Below are 24,131 nucleotides of genomic sequence, written 5' to 3'. Positions count from 1 at the left end.
ATCTTCTGATAAATAGGTATAAAGACTATTGCCAAAAGCTTTCTCTGATTTCTATTAGATTAAATCATTTGAACGCTGGTACTTACTAACTCGTGATCAGCATATACCAATAGTTTTTTTTTACGTTGGAAATCCGGATTCATGGATGTCCGATCGAGAAAAAAGAAGATGAAAAAGAAGAAGACCGAGGTCCTACTCTTCTTCCAATTCCTCCTGGGAAAGGAGACATCTTGAGAAAGGTGCGCGGGGTGCCGCGCGATATGAGTCGCCCTAGACCCGCAGAATCAACAACCAACTAAACCCTATCGAACTCCACCACTCTGGCTAAACGAAACCTACAGTACCGCACAATACGCGTCAAAATTCTGCCTTCGACGGTACCCGTTTTGTGGATAGGACGGGGTTTTAATCGTTGGTAAGATCCCGAAGTAGGTCATCTCGGGAGACACGACGTGGGGGCGCACGGAAGCTACCTTGCGCTGCCTCACCACCGGATAGACAGCCAGGTACCGAGCACCCCCGCACACGGCACCCGACAGCTTCTACGGGAGCTGAGCCTGGGTTTCACACTGCGCCGCAAACCACGCCTTCTGCACTGAGGACCCTAAGAAGGATCCTACTTCCTTTCGCGCTCATCAGGCTCTTACGAACATACAATAAATCTATATTTCACCTATATATGTACTATAATCTACCACTTCGTTTCCGAAATAATGATCAGTAATTTACTGTTAACTTATGATAACTTACTTAACTAGAAGAATCCAAGGCCGAAATTAGTGACCTGTATAAGGAATCTTATGTCCAGCAGTGATCGAGTGTTTGCTCTTAATGATTATTGATGATGGAAATACTTAGATGATTAGATGATTCCCTGTGACTGGCTTTTCATCAAATCGTAAAGCTTTGAGACCCCGCTTTTTGAGCTAACTTTTATTACTCCCTTTCGTATTCCGGTTAGGTAATCCATGGCCGACCAATTCTGAGGTCTTTGCATGTAAGCTTCTAACAACAAAACTGAACTGAATCAGTTGAATTGGATAAATGTTAACTAGCTGCCCATTTCAATCAGTGCTCTAACGGGTAAGAAGAAGAAAGAGACAGATTGAGAACATGAATGCAACTGGATAAGTTTTCACATTGGTATGGTACCTATACAGTGGTTCTAACCTCGATATTATCCAAGCAATTACCACTTTCCTTATGACCATACATACGTAGAGCTACTAAGGAAAAGAAAATACTAGTTAATCATTTTTATTGGCGAGTGATTCAAAGATAGAAAAATATTAGTAATGCCATAAAAACAAGCCGCACGAAAATGTCTCAATATGATATCGCGAGACTTGTAACTTCACAGTCGAATAACATATTTCGTCAAGTCATTCATTATAGCGGGTAATGGATAAAGTTTTCCAATACATGACCGAGGTTATATCGAGCGTGTCGGACCAATGGCGCTTCTGGAAACTAATCTTTGATCTATGTAATGCCATTACAGAGTTTCACGGCCGATGTTTTTTATCGTTTCCGATCCTATGAATGTTATATGAAAAGTATTTTTATTTATTTTTGCTCTAGATTAGGAAGTCAGTTAGAGGTTGAACTTTGAAATTGTATTGTATTACGTAATAGCTGTTTTACTCTTTAAGCCGGAACGTAAGACAAGTTTGCGATAAAAATAGCGCGAATGGCACAATGTTCCTAAAGTCGGTTAAGTTTTTCGATATTGTAAATTTATTTTAAAATATTTGTTCCCCTTCATATATGTTTGAACCAAATTTTTTTTATTGCTTAAGTGCGTGGACAAGCTCACGGTCCATCTGATGTTATGTGGTTACCGGAGCCCATTGACATCTACAAAGTAAATGCCGCCATCTACTTTGAGACATGAGATCTAAAGGTCTCAGTTTTAATAGTTAAGGTTTTAACAGTACAACGGCTGCCCCACCCTTCAAACCGAAACGCATTACTGCTTCACGGCAGAATTGGCAGGGTGGTGGTACCTACCCGTGCGGATTCACAAGAGGTCCTACCACCAGTAAAAAGTATTCAGACTTATAACAACAATCGTGAAATGAGTTCGCGCGTATAGTTTTAAATTTAGTAGAGTACACTATAACGGTACATCAATTTAAAATTAAAACATTGAAGAGAAATAATCGACAAGACAGGAATCATCATAATCATATCATAAAATATACAAATAATACAAATGAACAGAGATGTAAAGATTTAGATGAACACTCTTAATTTACTCACTGACATTGGAATGTGCTTTAAGTAATCCTCTTTGAGGGTATAATTACTAGTTAACCATAAGTCGGTCGGTACCTTATGAAATAAATGGAAATTGTGGAGAGGAAGCTTTTTATTTTATTGCCCTTGTAGGCAAACGAGCACACGGCCAACCTGATGGTGAGTGGTTACCGTCGCCCATGGACTTCAGCAATGCCAGGGGCAGGGCCAAGCCGCTGCTTACTTGTGATAGTTTTATGGAAACTTCGCTCCGCTACTCAAATCTCATACAATTTTTTTCGAAGTGAACAAATTAACTAATAAAGCTGCAACTAATGTTACAATTTTATTAATAATCAAAGCCAGTGCGAATATGTATGAAGTATATTTAATACTTTCAAAATCCTTGTACAATTTCTTATATCCACAACTGAATTTTGAAATATGTATTTTTTTATTTCATATTTGCTGTTTATGTCTGACTAAGCTGAAGATATTTGAATGTTATAAATAATTCAGAAAACGTACTACCACATCTATTAGCTACTGGTCTTCCAAACCTTAGGATTTTCGTTAAAAGGTTCACGCCCAGCGGCTTCCAAGGAAAAATACCAATGGCTTTCTCCTTGACAGCCTTTTAGTGCTGGAAATTTATAATGTTGTCATTACGCGGAGTGGCTTCATCTAAAACGTGATATATGTAGCGCTTGTGTTGAAATATTAATGCCGCGTGAGCTCTAAGCGGTGAATATTTGCGATGAATTGAAAAATTACCAAATAATAAGGTCGGAGTGAGAGAGCGGTTTTCTTATTACTCACGGGGTACTTTTACAGATTAAATTCCCACATTTTCGGGCTTATACGATCTCAAAGTTAGTATGTGATTTTTTGGAAGAAAGAGTGCTCCTGAATTTGTCTTGATATACAAATTTTATTGTTTGTCAGCTAATTCCATATTAAACAGTATGAAAGGGTGGATGTTGATTATCATATATACTAAACATAGATAGATAGATTAGCCTGTCCTATTTGTCTATATAACGTAATTGTTCAATATAATTTGGAACAATTTCAAGAAATATGATTAACTTGAAAATTTGAATAAATATAAAGAACCGATGTTAATACTATATTTTTTGCGCTTAGACCAGGTTTTGTTATTTTGAGGTTTAATTCGGCTTGCCGTTCGCCGCGTACTTTTTGTTTTTAAACTATTTTTACTCTCTTTGGTACGTGCAAAATTCCTTAAAAATTTCAATCTTGAAATATGTTTTAGATAAGGTTATACTTAGAATTTTGAATTAATAGTATTTATGGCCGGACTAAGTATAGTTAAGGTTAATTTCTTAAATTTGAAAAAGCAGTCCTGTGTTACTTCGGAATCAGAATCAACAACATGCAACAGAATTTTACGTATCTGAAATAGTTTGATGTCATCGAAATAATAATTAAATCTTGAATTTAATCTTGCACGGCTCCACAAACGGACAGGATTAAGTTCACATTACACGTATGTATGTATATGTTGTATCGCTTAGTGTTCTCATACATAGTTCGAAGCTGGCGAGGATTAAACACAATTCAGCAATTTCAATATAACGTAGCAAATACTGTCATGCTCCACTTTGAACTCGTTATTTTGCCTATATGAAATAAATAAATAAATAATAAATAAATATTTACTAAAAATCACGCCACGTTAACTGGTCCCGTGATAAGTTCGTAAAAAACTTGTGTTACAGGTACCAGATAACGGATATAAATGTAAGATTTTCATTATACACATACATATATTTAATATTTAATATACATCCATAACCCTGGAAAAGACATTTATATTTATCATACAAATATCTTCCCTTGGCGGGATTCGAACCCGCGACCCCCTTGTGTAGTGACCATGTCACTTACCACTACACCAGACGGCTACACTACACCAGAATGTCATATTAATTTATATTGTATTTTTTTCTTCAAAAAATAATTTCATGGGTATTGCATTTTTACTTGTTATTAATAAATCAAACTCAGCGGACTAGTCTCCTATTTTCTATGACTATTTATTTTGTACTCTATTTCTTACAACAAACATGAAATAAATAAGTAAATGAAACAACACACGCTGAGGTATGTTTCTTAGAACCTTTGAAGATAGAATGAACGTCATACATACTCTTAAAGTAATTGGAACTAAATATATTTTATAATAATTTTCATCGCTGGTTCAGTATACTGAGGTTGTGCAATTAGTTAAGATAACTTTGTAAAAGTGTCAACGTGTTTGAAATAAACCTTAAAGGCAGTAACAGATGCTCTCGTGACTATTAAAAAAAAAAACAAGAACCTTATTAAAAATACTACCTCTTACTGTGATGGAAGGACCTCTTGTGAGTCCGCACGGGTAAGTACCACCATCCCGCCTATTGCTGGCGTGAAGCACTAATGCGTTTCGGTTTGAAGGGTGGGGCAGCTGTTGTGACTATACTGAGACCTTAGAACTTATATCTCAAGGTCGATGGCGCATTTACGTTGTAGATGTCTATGGGCTCCGGTAATCACTTAACACCAGGTGCGCTGTGAGCTCGTCCACCTATCTAAGCAATAAAAAAAAATCATTCAATTTGAAATATTAAGTATATACGTTATCTATGTACCTCGATAAGGAAACAATTACAAAAATACGATAAACTCAATTAGTTACCAAATATGCATTTAGTAAATGCAAAACAAAATGTTCTACACACTATAACCGTTTCCGAAAATAGAAGACTTATTTTCATAGAAACAGTTCCAATATGTTTGCGTACGGAGACGTTACATCGATCATTGTGCCTAACCCTTCAATGCTGGATGCGTGGATATTTATTATTTACCCTCTGACCAAACTCAATTCGAATTTTAGCTCTATTTTGTATCGGCGTCGTATTCTTGTGTTTTAATACATTTTTTTAATTATAATACAAAAACCTAGGTTTTAGGAACAAACCACAATATAAATTAAACATTCTGAGGTTTATAAACATAATTGAATTAATGGAATCCAAAAGGCAACACGTTTACGGTCTATCGGAGCTTTATCGTCATCATCATCTCAGCCTGTCTACTGTCCACTGCTAAACATAGGCCTCTCCAACTGATGTCCAGCGCGGATGGTCCGTCCCCACCTGCATCCAACGTAACGCAGACCCAGGTCAATCTGGTAGGTGGCCGTCCCACACTGCGCTTGCCAGTACGTGGTCTCCACTCGAGGATCTTTCTGCCCCATCGGCCGTCCGATCTTCGCGCTATGTGGCCTGCTCACTGCAACTTTAGCGTGCTAACCCTACGGGCTATGTCAGCGAATTTGGTTCTTCTACGGATCTCCTCATTTCTGATTTGATCTCGTAGAGAAATACCACGCATATCCCTCTCCATAGCTCGCTGTGCGACACTAAGTTTCCTAAAAAGATCCCTTGTGAAGCACCACATCTCAGAACCGTAAGTCGTCACTGGTAACACACATTAGTTGTACACCTTTGTCTTCAGGCACTGAGGGATTTTGGACGAGAACACATTTCTTAATTTACCGAACGCTGCCTAGCTGAGTGGGATCCGTCTACTGACCTCTCTCTCGAAGTTGGACTTATCTAATCAGAGCTGATAAACATCAATCCATAAATGCCACCAGCCACCTGAACTAATTTACTACCCATCTCGCGTTAAGAGGTTACCGGAGCTCACAGATATCATATTTTTTTTTCTACTACCTCTACTTATTCCCTGGTAGCCTAAGAGTAGCTACGCCCGAATGGGTAGGTGATCTCAGGGGCTCAACCTGAGAGGATTTGCTAACACTAGCCCTAGGAAGTGCAGTGCTTCGCAGAATCTACCACCGGGTCAGAATCGCGACCCACTGAGAACATCCGGCGAGAAACTCAGTGGGCTTAAATATCAAAACATGAATACCGCCACTCAACATACTATTATGACATGACAACAAAGTCTTGCGAAGTTTGAGTGTAATCTACTTAGAAAAGTACATTTAAATTTAACTCATGCTTAGTTTTTAATGAATCGTTAGAAAATATTCAGAAATAATTATACCAAAACAAATAGCTGTTATCGACCGGCCGCAGCTCAGACCAATGTGCTCATGCATGTTTAATATAATGTCCAATTAAAGTCCTTTTCGCGATATGAAGTGGAAGTTGCTTTCGTGCGGTTTTATATCCATTATTGCCAGCACAAAGTTGTAAGTGCCGGCAACCGCACCGCCCTGGGCCTGAGGGACCCTGATTCAATTCACCTGTTAGCCGAGCCTTTGACGGGTCGAACATACCGTATTGGCAGTTTAAGGTTGCCCCCTGAAAGGTAAACGCGGGTAAATGGGATCGAGGGTAAATGACGTGCGCTAAAACTGATTTAATAGTGTAACGTTTAAGGATTACGAGTTATGTGGAGTTTTTGATGGGTTCTGTTCCAAGTGGTGGTTCCAAAGCTATTCCACGTTTCATTAATTTCGCGGTAATTTTTAATTAAACAAACAAGAACAAAGTGTTAATTAACATTATGGCATTTTGCTATGGAGTAATGAGGCCGATGTAGAAATGATATTTGTTCTGCAGAAAAGAGCTATACGTGCTATTTATAACATGCACTCAAGGGAATCCCTGAGGGAAAAATTTAAAGAAATAAAGGCTTCGTCAAACAGAACGCGTAATTAGTGCGCGTTAGAGCACTACGCTATGACGCCGAGATGTGATGTACTACTGTGGTAACATACCGTCACACAGAGCGCCAGCGCTATAAGCGCTATAGCGCTGGCGCTCTGTTTGACGGTATGTTACCATAGTAGTACAACACATCTCGGCGTCATCACGCGGCGTTAGTTTAGCGCTCTGACGCGCGCTAAGTACGCGTTCTGTTTGACGAAGGCTTTAAGGTTCTCACTATGCCATGCAAGTACATTTTTGGAAATTTGATAATAATAATAATAATAATAAATATTTACTAACAATCACGCCACGTTAACTGGTCCCGTGGTAAGTTCGTAAAGAACTTGTGTTACAGGTACCAGTTAACGGAAATAAATGTAAGATTTTTATTATACACATACATAATATATTTAATATACATCCATAACCCTGGAAAAGACATTTTATATTTATCTTACAAATATGTTCCTTTGGCTGGATTCGAAACCGCGACCCCCTGTGTAGTGGCCATGTCACTTACCACTACACCAGACAGCCGTTTGATGTATGTTCGTAAACATATTGAGGAGTTTCCTAAAAAGTCTCACTTACATAATAGAAATACTAGGAACAAACAAGCTTAATGTGCCGATTTGTTTTAAAAGGAACTAATCGTTCGATACGAAATACTACAAATCTTGATTATTAAATAGAGAGACCGAAAACCTATTTTAAGCTGTCCGCATGCAAGGTATAAAGCTCGCGGATTGTTCCTCGATAAGCTAACTGAAAAAGTTTTGATTGTAGCGACCGTTCAAAAACCGGTTTTTCACGTAACACAGTCAAACTGAGGCAGCGTTTTCGGAGCTTTCAACAAAACAAACTAGTTACTCGTTTGTTAAAACAACGATAGAGCGCTTCGAAAATTTTGTAGCGTTATGGCAATATGTGCATACTCTTGGATGCTTTTGTAGCGCTACGTGAAAAATATTTTTCCAATTATTGAAATCTATAAAATATAAAAATGAATTGCTATTCGTTAGTCTCGCTAAAACTCGAGAACGGCTGGACCGATTTGGCTGTTGGTGTTGAATTATTTGTAGAAGTCCAGAGAAGGTTTAAAAGGTAAATAAATATGAAAATGCTCGGAATTAAATAAAAATAACAATTTTGTTTTCCCTTTGATGTGTCCCCCGTCGGACGGATTCTTTGGTTTGTTTTAAGTTTATTTTATACAAAAGTTTAGGTCTTTCATTTATCGATTGTGACACTAAAAAGTCTGCCGGGTCAGCTAGTTCTATATAAAACGAACTCAGTGTGCGTTCCGGTCTGAGGAGGGGGCAAAATTATAAAACTATACAGATCAAATTGTGTTTTCAATAGAGTTCGGTAGCTATTTTTTAAGTGGTCAATGATCATGACGGTCCATTTAATCCAAAAATATATATTACAGAAAAGTTGTCATCAAACCGATTTTCTTTTTATTTATTGCTTAGATAGGTGGACGAGCTCACAGCCCGCCTGGTGTTTAGTGGTTACTGGAGCCCATAGACATCTACAACGTAAATTTGCCACCCACCTTGAGATATAAGTTTTAAGGTCTCAGTATAGTTACAACGGCTGCCCCACCCTTCAAACCGAAATGCATTACTGCTTCACGGCAGAAAAAGGCGGGGTGGTGGTACCTACCCGTGCGGACTCACAAGAGGTCCTACCACCAGTATAAACCGAAATGAATCCTTTAAATTCATTCTTTCATATGAACATTCAAACTGGAATCGAAATGCCGTCTATTCCGTTTCGTGGTCACAAAATTACTGTTTTCGATATAAACAAATCAGACGGATGTCCGGTCGGTGATGTATGTTGCTGTTTTGCGTTTTTGAATCTGCGTATGCATTTTCGTTCAACTGGAACTGTCGATACCGTGGGACGCCTATTCGCTTGAAAAAACAAAACTACGTTTCTGAATTTTTCCAAAAGCTTACATATCTATACTAATATATAAATCTGTAGTGGTTTTTACGGATGTTCCGTTATAACTACTGAACCCTGTATCCAATTGACTTGAAACTTGGTATCCATGTAGAAAATAGATGTACTTAATGGATAGGCTAATATTTATATGAGTGTTGGATTCCCTACACCAGTTGCGGGGGCGTTAATGATGAGATCTTTGTGGGGGTGGGAAATAATAATGTTAATTTCAAATGTCCAATGAAGCGGACGGGTACAGCTGGTACGCTTGTACAAATAAATATATGATTCAATAAAGTTTTGACATTGATTTGAGTGACGTTAACGAAATGTTTTCGCAGGTGTGTTCGATATAACGTTTTTTTTTTTTTTTTTTTTTTTTTTTTTTTTTTTTTTTTTTTTTTTTTTTTTTTTTTTTTTTTTTTTTTTTTTTTTTTTTATTATTACTACGTTTTTAATTTCACGAGCACTTTAAAATTGGGAAATGAATGACATTTGGTAGGTTAATCCTGCTAAAGCAAATGTGGAGTGGCTCTTTTCTGGGACGTGCTAGTGCTCGTTGACATTCGACTTACCACAGGACTCTACATCACCCTTGGCTTACTAGAAGAGGTAGGTAGAAAATACCTTAGGCATTAAGTCCGCCACCGTACTTGGTGTATAAACTGAAATAAATGAATATTCTTTATCATACATAGTATAAAAGTCGGTGATGATCTAGATCAAAATGGCTCATCTTGATTATTGATTGGTTGATTAATTAATTAAATTTCATCCACAAGAACCAAGATTATATAATAAAAACCAGGATAACTATTAGTTATTTAAATATTAACATGGCCTACAATAGAAGCCGTAAGGTTTTTTTTTTTTTTTTTTTTTTTTTTTTTTTTTTTTTTTTTTTTTTTTTTTTTTTTTTTTTTTTTTTTTTTTTTATTGCTTAGATGTGTGGACGAGCTCACAGCCCACCTGATTATAAGTGGTTACTGGAGCCCATAGACATCTACGACGTAAATGCGCCACCCACCTTGAGATATAAGTTCTAAGGTCTCAGTATAGTTACAACGGCTGCCCCACCCTTCAAACCGAAACACATTACTGCTTCACGGCAGAAATAGGCAGGGTGGTGGTACCTACCCGCGCGGACTCACAAGAGGTCCTACCACCAGTAAAAACATTTGTACAGGCCCCTTGCTGGAATTGACTTTTTTTTTTAAATAATCACCGCAATGTATTTATGGGTATATCAAGAAACTAGTACAGGAGTTCACGAACACCAACACTAATGGAAATGTTAAGAAAATGTAAAAGAACTCATACTGAAGTCAGATCCGATAAATTTATATTCTTCGGCATATATGTACATATTATACAAGGTATTAAGGGTATAAGACCGCGCGGCAGATCACCGTTACGATGGACCGACCAAATAAAGGCAGCTCTAAACGGTCCCGTTAACGAGTGCACAAGAAGGGCCGCGGTACGCGAGGAATGGCGACGTCTGGTGAAGCGCACCACCAACCGAAGTGATGACCACGACCACTCTGCCAAGAGTGCATACGACTGAGAAGAAGAAGAATATGTACATATTGTATATATCGGAGTTTTGTGGTGAAATAACGCTCAAAATGCATATAATTTAAAAATCAGCGCAGAGTAATAATAAAATCTAATAAAAATACAGCTTTCATTCGTAATTGTTTTTTGTTATTTATTTACACTGGCATTGCTGACGTCCATGAGCGACGGTGACCACTTACCATCAGGTGGGCCGTATGCCAGTCTGCCTACAAAGGCAATAAAAAAAAAATTACACATACATAACTGCTGTATAATTTCATTTATTAAAGTATCAAATCGCGACAAACATAAAGAAAACTCTATTCTGAAAATTGTGAGAACATTCACGGTTTTCCTTTGCTGCAAATGTTAAAAAATATTTTCCAATGTGTTTGCAACTTTAACATCAAGTGGTAAGGTTAGTTTTACAACAAAGCAGTTGGTCGATGCCTGCCAAAAACCTAGAACTGTCGTTTAGGAACGGAAACAGGATATCGCAGCAAACTTGCTAAGGCAAGGCGCACTTCCCTATTGGAGCCGATTCGATGTTACCCATACATACTATCCTGAAAACGCGACATTAACGTGTTTTGTCAACTTTGTTGGAGTTTATCTGAATTTTGTTTCCACATCTCAATCTTCTAAAACATAATATTAATATTTGTTTGTTTGTGTAAATGTATCTTAACGTTCTTTGTGTACTGTTTGTTGGCACTTAAGAGAAAGTTTTTGGCGTAGCACCATTAACATAAAATGGGTGGCGCGAAAGTAATTTGACAATCACTTTAATGGTTCAAACAATATCGAGCGATAATCATTTCTCGCTCACGACTCGGTCGTGCGCGGACGTGCTTTCCGATCCGTGGCCCGCTTGCGAGCTGCGTCTCTGAACTCACAGCTGTGCTCGACAGTTTAGTGACCGTGAATACATCGTGCTTACAATTCAGTAGTGCGGACGTGCCGATCCGTTGGTCGCTTGCGATTTGCGTCTCGGAGTCCATTTTTGTGCGCTAAAGTGTTGTAACCGCGAACCCACCCTTTACCAACTGCCTTTTTCAAGGCAAAACCAATCGCTACGTTCAGCTTCCTGTGGCACTCACAGGCTAGCGATTTCCTAACCCTTCCCAAAAACAACAGTCTTTTTCAAGACTAGACCCCCGCTCGCGATTCTGCCTGCTGTAGCACTATACAGCCCGAGCGGGTTCCTTTCCTTTTCCCCGCCGATTGCCGTTTTCACGGCATAGGCATTCCCCCCCCCTGCTCCTTGCTGTCCTGCAGCACAGGGGGGTTACAAATCCTATCCTATCCGGGGCCTCGCCTTTCGGCGAGTTCAACAAAAGTCCCGGGGCCGCCCCCCCCGGGCAAGAAGACAGCAAGATGATTGAAGATCGTGACAGTGTCAGTGATAGTGATTTTGTCGGGTTCCTCCGGGAAAGGTACCCGACAATTAGGGCCGAATATCTGGCATATAGGGCCTCTCGTGGCAATCCCTCCCCCCCCGCGTCCGTCGCCGCGTATTTCAAACGTGCCTCGGAGGCACGCCGCGCACCCCCCGCCGCCGCGTCAAGTTCGAGCGCACGTTCCCACGATGCGACTCACGAAGCGCCTAGCGCTACCCCCACCCCCGCGCCCGCGTCGGTTACGTCATCACGCGCTACGTCCGCCGCGACCTCGATCGTTTCAAGTTCAGGCTCCGATACCGAATCGGAGATGGATTTCGAATCCGCGTCAAGCCCTCAGCCTGGAACTTCGGATGGGTTCCAAACCGTAACGCGCGGTAAAAAGCGTACTCGCGCCGTGGAGTCCCGGAGCTCCACGACGAAGCAGACAAAATCCGCGACCGCCTCCCGCCCGCAGGTAGTCGTGACACCGGAGTCGGACTCCGCTCGCCGCGTAACCCCGCCGCCGCGTCCCAAGCCCGCGCCCGCTCCTAAAGCAGCTGCCCCGCCCCCGCTGATTCTCCAGGAAAAAACTGCGTGGAACCGCGTTTCCCAGGCCCTTCAGGCAAATAAAATTAATTATACCCATGCGCGTAACGTCGCGCATGGGATTCAGATAAAGGTCGCAACGCCGGGCGACCATAGGGCCCTCTCAGCATACCTCCGAAAGGAGAACATAGGTTTCCACACCTATGCTCTTCAGGAGGACCGCGAGCTCCGCGTAGTGATACGCGGAGTCCCTAAAGAACTCGACATCGACTACATAAAGGAGGATCTGACCGCTCAGGCCCTCCCGATAGTTAGTGTGCACCGGATGCACAGCGGGCGGGGCAAACAGCCCTATAATATGATACTCGTGGCGTTAGAACCCACCCCGGAGGCCAAAAAGAAGATCGCATGTCTCACGACAATTTGCGGCCTATCCGGGATCTCAATCGAAGCCCCCCACAAGCGTGGCACTCCCGGGCAGTGCTACAGATGTCAGCTTTACGGCCACTCGGCTCGTAATTGCCACGCGCGCCCCCGCTGCGTAAAGTGCCTCGGCGACCACGCCACACTAGATTGCTCGCGTGTTAGGGAAACCGCGACCGAACCCCCAAGCTGTGTCCTATGCCTTAAGCAAGGGCACCCCGCGAACTACCGTGGATGTCCTAGGGCTCCGCGCAAGCGTTCAACCCTCCCAGCTCCGCGAACCGTCGGCCCAAAGACTTCGGCACCCTCAGTGCCGAAACCTGCCTTCGTGCCGGCTGCAGTTCCCACGGTTTCAGCGTGGAAAAAGCCGCTGCCGTATACGAAGGCGGGAACACAAACCGCACCCCCGCCCCCGCTCGCGACACGCCCCGCGCCTCAGCCCCTGCTCGCACCTCGCCCCGCGCCCGCGTTCCGTCCCCCGCAACCCTCTGCCGCCAACGACTTCGCGCTCGTGCGCGACTTCGTCACCGCGGTGAACTTCGACCGTCTGCGATCGTTCGCTGACGCTATCCGTAGGTCGACAACCCCCGAACAGCGGCTCGCGGCCGCGTTCGATCACATGGACGTTTATGAGTCCGTGTCGCGTACGTTATAAAATCTTTACCGGTAATCAATGGCGCAAAAAGGTAGAGAAAAACCGTATTCCCTTACGTTAGCATTCTACAATGCTAACGGACTCGCGCGGCAACGCGATCAAATTTTCGAATTCCTCCGCGATAATCTTGTAGATATTCTATTAGTGCAGGAAACCTGTCTGAAGCCCTCGCGTCGCGACCCGAAAGTCGCGAATTACGTCATGGTTAGGAATGACAGACTCACCGCCTCCAAAGGCGGGACTGCCATTTACTATAGGCGGGCCCTGCACGTTGTCCCTCTCGATACTCCCTCGCTCTCACATATCGAGGCGTCAGTGTGCCGTATCTCGCTGACGGGACACCAGCCGATCGTCATCGCATCCGTTTATCTCCCCCCGGACAAGCCCCTTCTGAGCAGTGACATCGAGTCACTGTTCGGCATGGGAGACTCCGTCATCCTGGCAGGCGATTTAAATTGCCACCACACTAGGTGGAACTGCCACAGTTCAAACATAAATGGTAGGCGTCTCGACGCGTTTATAGACGACCTTACCTTTGAAGTAGTCGGTCCCCCAACTCCAACATGTTATCCGTATAACATCGCGCTCCGTCCGAGCACTATAGACCTGGCACTGCTGAGGAACGTAACTCTGCGCTTGCGTTCCATCGAAGCAATGTCAGAGCTCGACTCGGACCACCGACCTGTCGTTATGCAGCTCGGTCGCCCCCACAACCCAGTCACTGTTACGAGGACCATGGTGGATTGGAATAAGCTGGGCACGTGCCTAGCCGACACCGCTCCGCCAATCCTCCCTTACGGCCCGGATTCGAATCTATCCCCCGAGGACACCGTCGAATCCATAAACATCATTACCGATCACATATCTTCCGCGATCATTAGATCTTCTAAAGAAGTCGATGTGGAGGACAGCTTCCACCGCATCAGACTGTCCCCCGATCTTAGGAATCTCTTAAGAGTTAGGAACGCGGCAATCCGGGCCTACGATCGTCTTCCCACGCATTCAAACCGGATTCGGATGCGTCGTCTACAACGCGAAGTCCACTCCCGCTTAAGCGACGCGCGTAACGATAATTGGCATAGTTATTTAGAACAACTCGCGCCCTCCCACCAAGCATACTGGCGACTAGCTAGGACTCTCAAATCCGAAACTATAGCCACTATGCCTCCCCTCGTACGCCCTTCAGGCCAACCACCGGCATTCGATGACGATGACAAGGCTGAGCTGCTGGCCGATGCACTGCAAGAGCAGTGCACCACCAGCACTCAACACGCGGACCCCGAACACACCGAGTTAGTCGACAGGGAGGTCGAGCGCAGAGCTTCCCTGCCGCCCTCGGACGCGTTACCCCCCATTACCACCGACGAAGTTAGAGACGCGATCCACAACCTACAACCTAGGAAGGCACCCGGCTCCGACGGCATCCACAACCGCGCGCTTAAACTCTTGCCAGTCCAACTGATAGCAATGTTGGCTACAATTTTAAATGCCGCTATGACGCACTGCATCTTTCCCGCGGTGTGGAAAGAAGCGGACGTTATCGGTATACATAAGCCGGGCAAACCGACAAACGAAACTTCTAGTTACCGTCCGATTAGTCTCCTCTCGACGATAGGAAAAATTTACGAACGGCTCCTTAGGAAACGCCTCTGGAATTTTGTTACCGCGAACAAAATTCTCATAGACGAACAGTTCGGATTCCGCTCAAAACACTCGTGCGTACAACAAGTGCACCGCCTCACGGAGCACATTCTGATAGGACTAAATAGGCGTAAACAAATCCCGACCGGCGCCCTCTTCTTCGACATCGCGAAGGCGTTCGACAAAGTCTGGCACAACGGTTTAATTTATAAACTATACAACATGGGAGTGCCAGACAGACTCGTGCTCATCATACGAGACTTCTTGTCGAACCGTTCGTTTCGATATCGAGTAGAGGGAACTCGTTCTCGTCCCCGTCAACTGACCGCCGGAGTCCCGCAAGGCTCCGCGCTCTCCCCGTTATTATTTAGTTTGTATATCAATGATATACCCCGGTCTCCGGAGACCCATCTAGCGCTCTTCGCCGATGACACGGCTATCTACTACTCGTGTAGGAAGATGTCGCTGCTTCATCGGCGACTCCAGATCGCAGTAGCCACCCTGGGACAGTGGTTCCGGAAGTGGCGAATAGACATCAACCCCACGAAAAGCGCAGCGGTGCTCTTCAAAAGGGGTCGCCCTCCGAACATCACTTCGAGCATCCCACTCCGTAGTAGGCGCGCAAACACCTCCGCCGTTAGTCCCATCACTCTCTTTGGCCAGCCCATTCCGTGGGTCTCGAAGGTCAAATATCTAGGCGTCACCCTCGACAGAGGGATGACATTCCGTCCCCATATAAAAACGGTACGCGACCGCGCCGCGTTTATTCTAGGACGACTCTATCCAATGCTTTGTAGTCGAAGCAAACTGTCCCTCCGCAATAAGGTAACTCTCTACAAAACTTGCATACGCCCCGTCATGACGTATGCAAGCGTAGTGTTCGCTCACGCAGCCCGCACCCACTTGAAATCCCTTCAGGTTATTCAATCACGATTCTGCAGGATAGCCGTCGGAGCGCCTTGGTTCCTTAGGAATGTGGATCTCCACGACGACCTGGAGCTCGACTCTCTTAGTAAGTATCTACAGTCGGCATCGCTGCGCCATTTTGAGAAGGCGGCACGACATGAGAACCCTCTCATCGTAGCCGCTGGAAATTACATACCCGACCCAGTAGACCGAATGGTAAACCGTCGACGTCGCCCAAAGCACGTCATTACGGATCCTCCTGATCCATTAACGGTGCTTTTAGGCACCACAAGCACCGGTCACCGTCCTCGTCGAACCCGTCGCTTGCGACGAAGGGCTCGACGAGCGAACTAACCCATAGACACAGCCCACTGAGTTTCTCGCCGGATCTTCTCAGTGGGTCGCGTTTCCGATCCGGTGGTAGATTCAGCGAAGCACTGCTCTTGCTAGGGTCAGTGTTAGCAACTCTCCGGTTGAGCCCCGCGAGCTCACCTACTAACGTTAGGATGAAGCTGAAATAGCCTCTCAAGGCTATCAGCATAGGTAGGGATAAAAAAATAAAAAGAGCGATAATCGTCTTGAAGTATGGATCCATTAGTATGTAATAATCACATTTAATTTTATAAATAGCGTTATTTTTTAAATTGATGACGGTTATCATGGGCAGATGTTTCCTTGGGGACGGTTCGTGGTGGGTTCCCAGGTCCTTAGGTCCCATGTTAGACTATACGTGACAGAGAGGATCGAAGGAATGAGACCGCGCGGGCTCAGCCCGACCAAATGGTTCCATCAAATCCGCACCAAACTAGAAACCCCATTCTACGAAACCTTTCACGCGGCCAATGATCGGAAACGCTGGAAAGATATAACAAAAAATAAAATCCTGTCTAACCATGATAATCACGACCCTCAGCAGTGAGGAAACGACGCTAGGAGGAGACCATGGGCAGATTTGTTGCCTTCGATAACAATAATGCCAGTTAAAAATTACATTTTATAAAAACTATAAAAATACAGAAGATGCAAAGCATTCACGTTGTGATGTCTACGGGTTCTTTTAAGCACTCAACGCCAGGCGGGATGAATTCTTTTTCTACTTATTATTAGCATAAAGATTATATTAATATATTATTTGTTAATACTCTGTTTATTCTGATTAGGAAATTATGTAAAAGTAATAAAATTATTGTTTTGTCATCGGTCTTTGATACGTGTTCCATTATTTTAGTTATACGAGAGTCTTGAAGTTCATGGTAATTGCGCTAAAAGATTCCATTAAATATTATAGTTAGAAGCACATCAAGTTAATAAATGCGGGTTAAGTAGCTCTCGTATCTCTTTCACAGAACAGTCTGGTGTGTACCGTAGTGAAGAGTAAAGGTGACTAACTCATTGATTTCTTTGTTCTTAATATACCTACAAGTTGAAAAATATATCTCATATTATATTCCTTACGCATGAAGTGAAATGGTCTTACATTAAGGGGCTTAGGTTTGGATGTACTACATATTTATATTTATAGACGTGAATCCACAGGAATTTTTAAGTTGTGTTTTTAATAAGTTGCAAAATACAAAATTTCAGTAGATAATAAGCATATGAAAGCAGTAGAAAATTCATAGTAAAATACAAAGACGGAGTCAAGAAGCAAGCTGATGCACGTCTCAATTTATAGTATAATTTGCAAATTCAAAGTAACTATTCTATAACTTTTCGTATGGCGATTCTCCAAAAATGTCTGGGAACGGTGTTAAAAGTTTCCATCGTTATCGAAAACCGATTTGGGAGCAACTATTATTCTATAGTTTATGGAGTGAAACCAAGTCGTTTCTGTGGTCTTTAATGTCATTCCGTGAAATATTACAATTGTGGCAAATAAAAACTATTACTTGTCATTTTCTGTTTTTAATATCTAACATATTATGTATGTATTTCGACTGATATTATTAATTTTAGCATCATAACCTGAGTATAGTATAGTATAGTATAAAACAAAATAAAATTCCTTATTTATTGAGAATGAATGTTGGCGTTGAATATAATTTTTTTTTGCAGGGAACCTTTCTATCTTCTAGGAACAATCTTATCATTTTGCTATTAAGATAGTAATTGAGTCATCTAAGTAAGCTGCTATGATTGCCTATATTAATATTTTGATTCCAAATGTCTAATTTGAATTCAGTGAAATTAAGCTTCATATATAGATAGACCGGGCTCAGTGGTGTGGATTGGGAGAAACCTATGTCCAGCAGTGGACGACTGTGGGCTGTTGATGATGATGATGATGATGATGATGAAGCTTCATATAGGAAAGTGCTCAATTAATAATTTATATTTAAAATTTCCAATGCTGATAAATGGATGTATTTTAATAATTCATGCGTTTTTCATAACTATGAATTATTTCTGTTTATACGGTGTCTATAATGTATTTAAAATTCTTTAGGAATAATAATAATAATAACAGCTAGTAATAATTGAGAACAAAACACGCATGGTCATCCAATCCAAATACCAAACACTGATAAACACATAATTCAAACACCCGGACAAAGAGCAAATAAACTTGTTCATCACACAATGTTTGCCCGATGTGGGAATCGAATCCACGACCCTCGGCGCAACAGCCACTAACTACTGCACTATCGAGTTAAGTATATATCGTAAAGACTGTCCAAGGGGAGTAACAATAACAGTAAAAAAAAATCATATAGGTATGTTTTTTTACTCTTAGCGCATAGAGCCCAAACGAACTCTCGGACTCATCATAACAAGTTTATAGTTATCTTCACCCACTACGAGAAACAAGCCCGAAGTCTCGATTGTATTGTTTAACGATTTTCGCTCTAATTTTGCAGTCAATAGGCCCTGTTGGCGAGGAAGAGGAGGCAAGCAGTGGTGTACAGACGAAATGACTGTTTTATTTTCCTTCTAAATTATATTTGAAATAACGGCCGTGACAATATAACAGGTACATAGGTGTTGTGCGTAAGGTTGCTGCGAGAGAAGTGACGGTGCGGTCGCAGTAGTGCTCGTTGACCGATATCCTTTTTTTTTGGTAGTTTTTGTGCGCATAGACATGCCCCCGGCCTTGGAAGCTGACAGACTGCAGGGTCGCTTTCAATGTTAATCATACTTCAACTGGAAGCGGACATATCTTGGAAAATGCCCTCTTAATGGTTCCTGTGGCAGTGCGGATTTCGGCAACTCTTGACACGCCGTCTTGGCCAGGTAGGACCGATGTGACTCTGCCAAGAGTCCACTTGAGTGGCGGAGAGTTGGTGTCCTTGATTACCACTAACGTATTCAGTTTCAGGTCTGAGTGGTTGGACTTCCATTTTGTTCTGGTCTGCATCTCGCTGACGTACTCCTTGGACCAGCGGTTCCAAAAATGTTGGCGTATTTGTTCGACTCGCTGGTACCGGGTCAGACTGGACAGTTGTCTCTCTTGCAGGTCAGCGCAAACAGGTGCAGTCAGCGGACGACCAACTAGAAAATGAGCCGGGCAAAGAGGGGAGAGGTCGTGTGGATGTGAGGAAAGAGGGGTGAGAGGTCGGGAGTTCATTATAGCCTCTATTTGAGCCAGTGACGTACTTAACTCTTCAAAGGTTAAATGCGCATTACCTAACACACGCCGGAGGTGATATTTACAGCTCTTTACTCCGGCTTCCCATAATCCACCAAAATGAGGCGCGTAAGGGGGAATAAATTTAAAAGTAATATTTTGACTAGTGGCATAATCAACAATATCACCTGAACAATTTGATAAAAATTTTGTAAATTCGTTCATGAGTCCTACAAAACATTTTCCATTATCAGAATAAATTATTGAAGGTTTTGAACGCCTAGAGATAAATCTTTTTAATGCTAGACAGTAAGCATCCGTAGTGAGATCGCTAACCAGCTCCAAGTGCACAGCGCGAGTGGTAAAACATACAAATAAACAAATGTAAGCTTTGACAGTTTTAGCTCCTTTGCCTTTTCTATTCAATATGAGCACTGGACCGGCGTAGTCTACACCACAGTGTATGAACGGATAGCCTGGATGCAACCGTTCGGGAGGTAAATCGCCCATGATAGGTTGTGGCGTTTTGCCTCGCAATCGTGCACACAACACACAGTCGTGGAATACCTTCCGGGCTAAGTTGCGTCCCCCTAGTGGCCACCATTTTTCTCTCAATGTGTAAAGCAATAACTGTGGTGCAGCGTGTACTTAGAAGTTTGTTATGTTCACAACGAAAAAGTGTAACGGTAAAATGATGTTTGCATGAAATTAAAATTGGATGTTTTTTATTGTAATTGAATTCTAATGAATTATTGAGCCGACCCCCAACTCGAATAATTTGATTTTCATCTATAAATAAATTTAAATTTGACAATTTATGTTTACTAGGTAACGCTTTGTTATTAGTCAAGAAATCGTAAACATCGCTAAATGATTCTTGTTGAACTAAGTGAATTAAAAAATTGAATGATTCTTCAAATTCATTTGCACTCACGGGCCCTGTCCGTGAGTCATTCGCATGGTGTTTGTTATATGCAACGCGCTTCAAACGGGCAACCGCACGAATCAGTCTAGTTAAATTAGAAAATCTTTCAAAGGGAAACTTATATGGTTTATTGTTATTAGAAATGACGTATGAACGAATATTTTTAACTTTTAGCACTCAATAAAGCACCACATAATTCCAATCGGTTAATACTGAGTGGTTTGATAGGTGCTACTTTACCCTTTGAACACAAAAGATCAACACTAATCGTAAAGTCTGTATGTATAGTTCGAATGTATGCGCAAGCGCCGTAGCCCAGCTGCGAGGCATCGCTAAATATGTGTAGTTCTACGTAACTAGGGTTGGAGCCAATAACGAGTCGCGGCACTCGTAAAGTGTTCAGAATCGAAAGCGATTTTTCGAATTGGTTCCAAGACGTTAATATGTCGCTGGGAACGGGTTCATCCCAGTCTAGTTTGTGTAACCACATTTTTTGTAATAATATTTTCCCCATCATTATAAAAGGACTAAGTAGACCAAGTGGATCAAATATTTGAGAGACACTAGAAAGTATAAAACGCTTAGTAATTTTTTTTATTATCACCTTTGAACTGAGTGTGATAATACAGTTCATCGGTGAAATTATTCCAACCTAGGCCTAGTGTACGACAGTTAACGTTTTCACCCAATGATAGATCTATGTTATTTTGATTTATGTTAATATTATTTAAGTTGCAGTCATTCGCATTAAAGTTGAATGTCCACTTGCGTAGTGGAAAACAACCAGATTCTAAGACTTTCTTTGTTTCGTGACACAAACGTAAAATATGTTCTATGGAATCGGACCCTGTGATCATGTCATCAACGTAAAAATCATTATTTATGATCAATTGAACAGTTGAGGTGCTGTGATTACGAAGAACGCCGTGATGCGGCATGATATAATGTGGCGTACCGTATAAGTCTACACGAGTCATGTGCCCTAGACTGCAGTACTCGTTCATGAACTCCGTGTACATTTTTTTAAATAAAGGGTTGCGCTGTAATCGTTTTTCAAGTGATAAAAATTGTTGTTCAGCTATCGTGTATGTATCACCCAAAATGTCTGGAGAACGCTTGAGAGGTATTTTGACGCAAAATCTACCATCAGCTGTTCGCATCGTATTTTTGATGAAATGCTCTTCGCATGCAATCTCATCATCGCTTAATAAATTAGCCTTTGGTAGCTCCTCAAGTTCCCAAAACATTCTTAATTGATTGTCGATAGCTTGTGTAAAATTGCAATGAATTGAATTGTCGCATTTTGAATTATTAGAGTGCATAAGTCCCGAAATAATCCACCCTAACTTTGTATTTTGAAGGAAAGGTCCATTTTGCAAGCGCATCCTTCCTTCACTTAACAAGTCCCAAAACATGTCCGCACCGATTAAAATATCTATTTGTTGACTGTTGGCGACAGCGGCGTCGCCCCATAATTATAGAATAAGTTGAAGAATATAATAGAATATAGAATAGAATAATAGATTTATATAGATACGTACATAGACATAGAGTTATAACAAATAGATAAATAAAAAATAGATAAGTTATATAGAGTGCATATAGATAGATAAGGATATAGATAACGTGCACATAGATTTTACTAAGAATAGAACGTAAGTTGCTTTGAAATAAATAGTATACACTTTTGCTTTATTATTCCCGATAGTTTTAAGATTAGCATATTAACTTAAATGAACACGCGCCCGGCCCGCGTCCCGAAACGATGTAACAAACAGCATTTATCTGTGTTCAGGACCGGGTATTTTGTTTATACGGGCGCGTCATATAGATTAAGCATAGAATAAGTTATATGTATCGATAGGGATTACAACATAGAATAGTTAAGTATAAGGCATTAGTATATACATTTATTAAATAAATAGATATAACGAATAAACCGAGCCGATCATAGTGAAAATGATCTCGACGAGAGCCGTATTTTACACGAGATCTCTGTAGGGTAACATTCCGAGGTAGTTAAGCGACCCTGCGACGCTGTCAGGTACCTGCCGACCTACCGACCGACCCTCGACCGACTACCTGCCAACCGCCGGCCGCCGACCCTCCGAACGAAGATTACAAAAAAACGCACGAGTAAAGACATCAGCGCCTCGAAGATATTTATTGAAGACTTGAAGACCATTTACCCCTTGGCCACAGCCGAGAGCGGTGCGAATTGCGGTGCGTCGTGAGGCGCGGCAAGCGGGAGCGGCGAAAACAAATGGTAGACAACCTATGAAGTATGCCACAGCTACTGGCGGTGCGTTTTGCGGTGCGTTGCGAGGAGCGGTGAGAGGCGCGTGACATCTGGCGGTGACGAGCTGCACGATGTGCGAGTGAAACAAATGTACTAGACAATATGGAGGCGGCCACAGTTCAGAGCGGCGCGCGCGGCGGTGTCGGTGGACGCATTGAGGCATCGCGCGACCGAAACAAATCATTTTGTTTTTACCGCGCGTTGAGCTAATAAAATATAATGGATGTGGAACAATTCATTAGTGAAATACTGAGTAGACCAGAAATATGGATGTCAAAACATCCACATCATAAATATAGGCATGTTATAAAAAAAATGTGGGACGAAATAAAACAACAATTTTCTGGTACTAATGGTTTCCTAGATACTCTTGGATAGGATTATTGAAATAAAATTTGAAATTTGAATTGATTTCGTATTCTAGATGCTTGAACCGTTGCTCGATTATTCCGTCTTGATCTGGGTACGCTATTGTGAATATTGGAGTCTCCAAACTGGGAAACAAACTGCTGAAAATCTGCATCTCTGTCTCCATCTCTTTCTCTTGAAGCACGAATCCTTTATAAACATTGTCGCGTGCTTTTTGTTTGCCTTTACACTTTTCGTAAAAATACGAAATTTATTAGTTAGAATACCAAACGCGTACTGAATTGTGACACTTGCCCGGGATAATGTTTTGTCGAAAATTATTTGTTCCGCATTTAAACCACCCGGTGGGTATGGACGCATCAAATAATTTTTAAGAGGATAGGCTTTATCGGCAATTAACACGTATGGTAAATTGAGATTTGAACCTGGTAATCTCTGTGAAGGTTGAATCTATTTTCTATTAATAATCTATTTATCGGGATAGTTCTTATATTCCTAATATAATAATAAATAGTGTGAAATTCGCCAAGCTCTCTCCTTTTCTAACTGGGTGCGCTCCTATTCTTGATTGAATAATATCTTCAGCTAAGAACGCACTTATTTCAAGGTAATATCGTGCCACAATTTTTTAGGGACATTTGACAGGGCTCTCTAAATACGTGCCCCTCTGACGCCGCCGCCCTCGCAACTAGTCTAGCTGTGGCATACCCCCGTAAATCACACCGCCCGCCGCGCCTCGCAACGCACCGCACAACGCACCGCCAGTAGCTGTGGCCAGGCCCTTAAAAGATCGTCGGTTATTGAATTCGATTGTATTGACAGATCGGTCGGCTCGGTTTACGTTAATTAGTAAAGTTTTGAGTTTTAATTTCGAGTGAGCTTGTACGATATCGTACACCTCAGGACCCTACATCGACTGCTTCAGATCGACACGAATAATCGCCACGAGACGGGCATCCGGCGTCTTATAGG

Source organism: Bombyx mori, chromosome 8 (genome assembly GCF_030269925.1).
Source record: "Bombyx mori chromosome 8, ASM3026992v2".
Taxonomy (NCBI): domain Eukaryota; kingdom Metazoa; phylum Arthropoda; class Insecta; order Lepidoptera; family Bombycidae; genus Bombyx; species Bombyx mori.
This window is presented reverse-complemented; position numbering follows the sequence as displayed.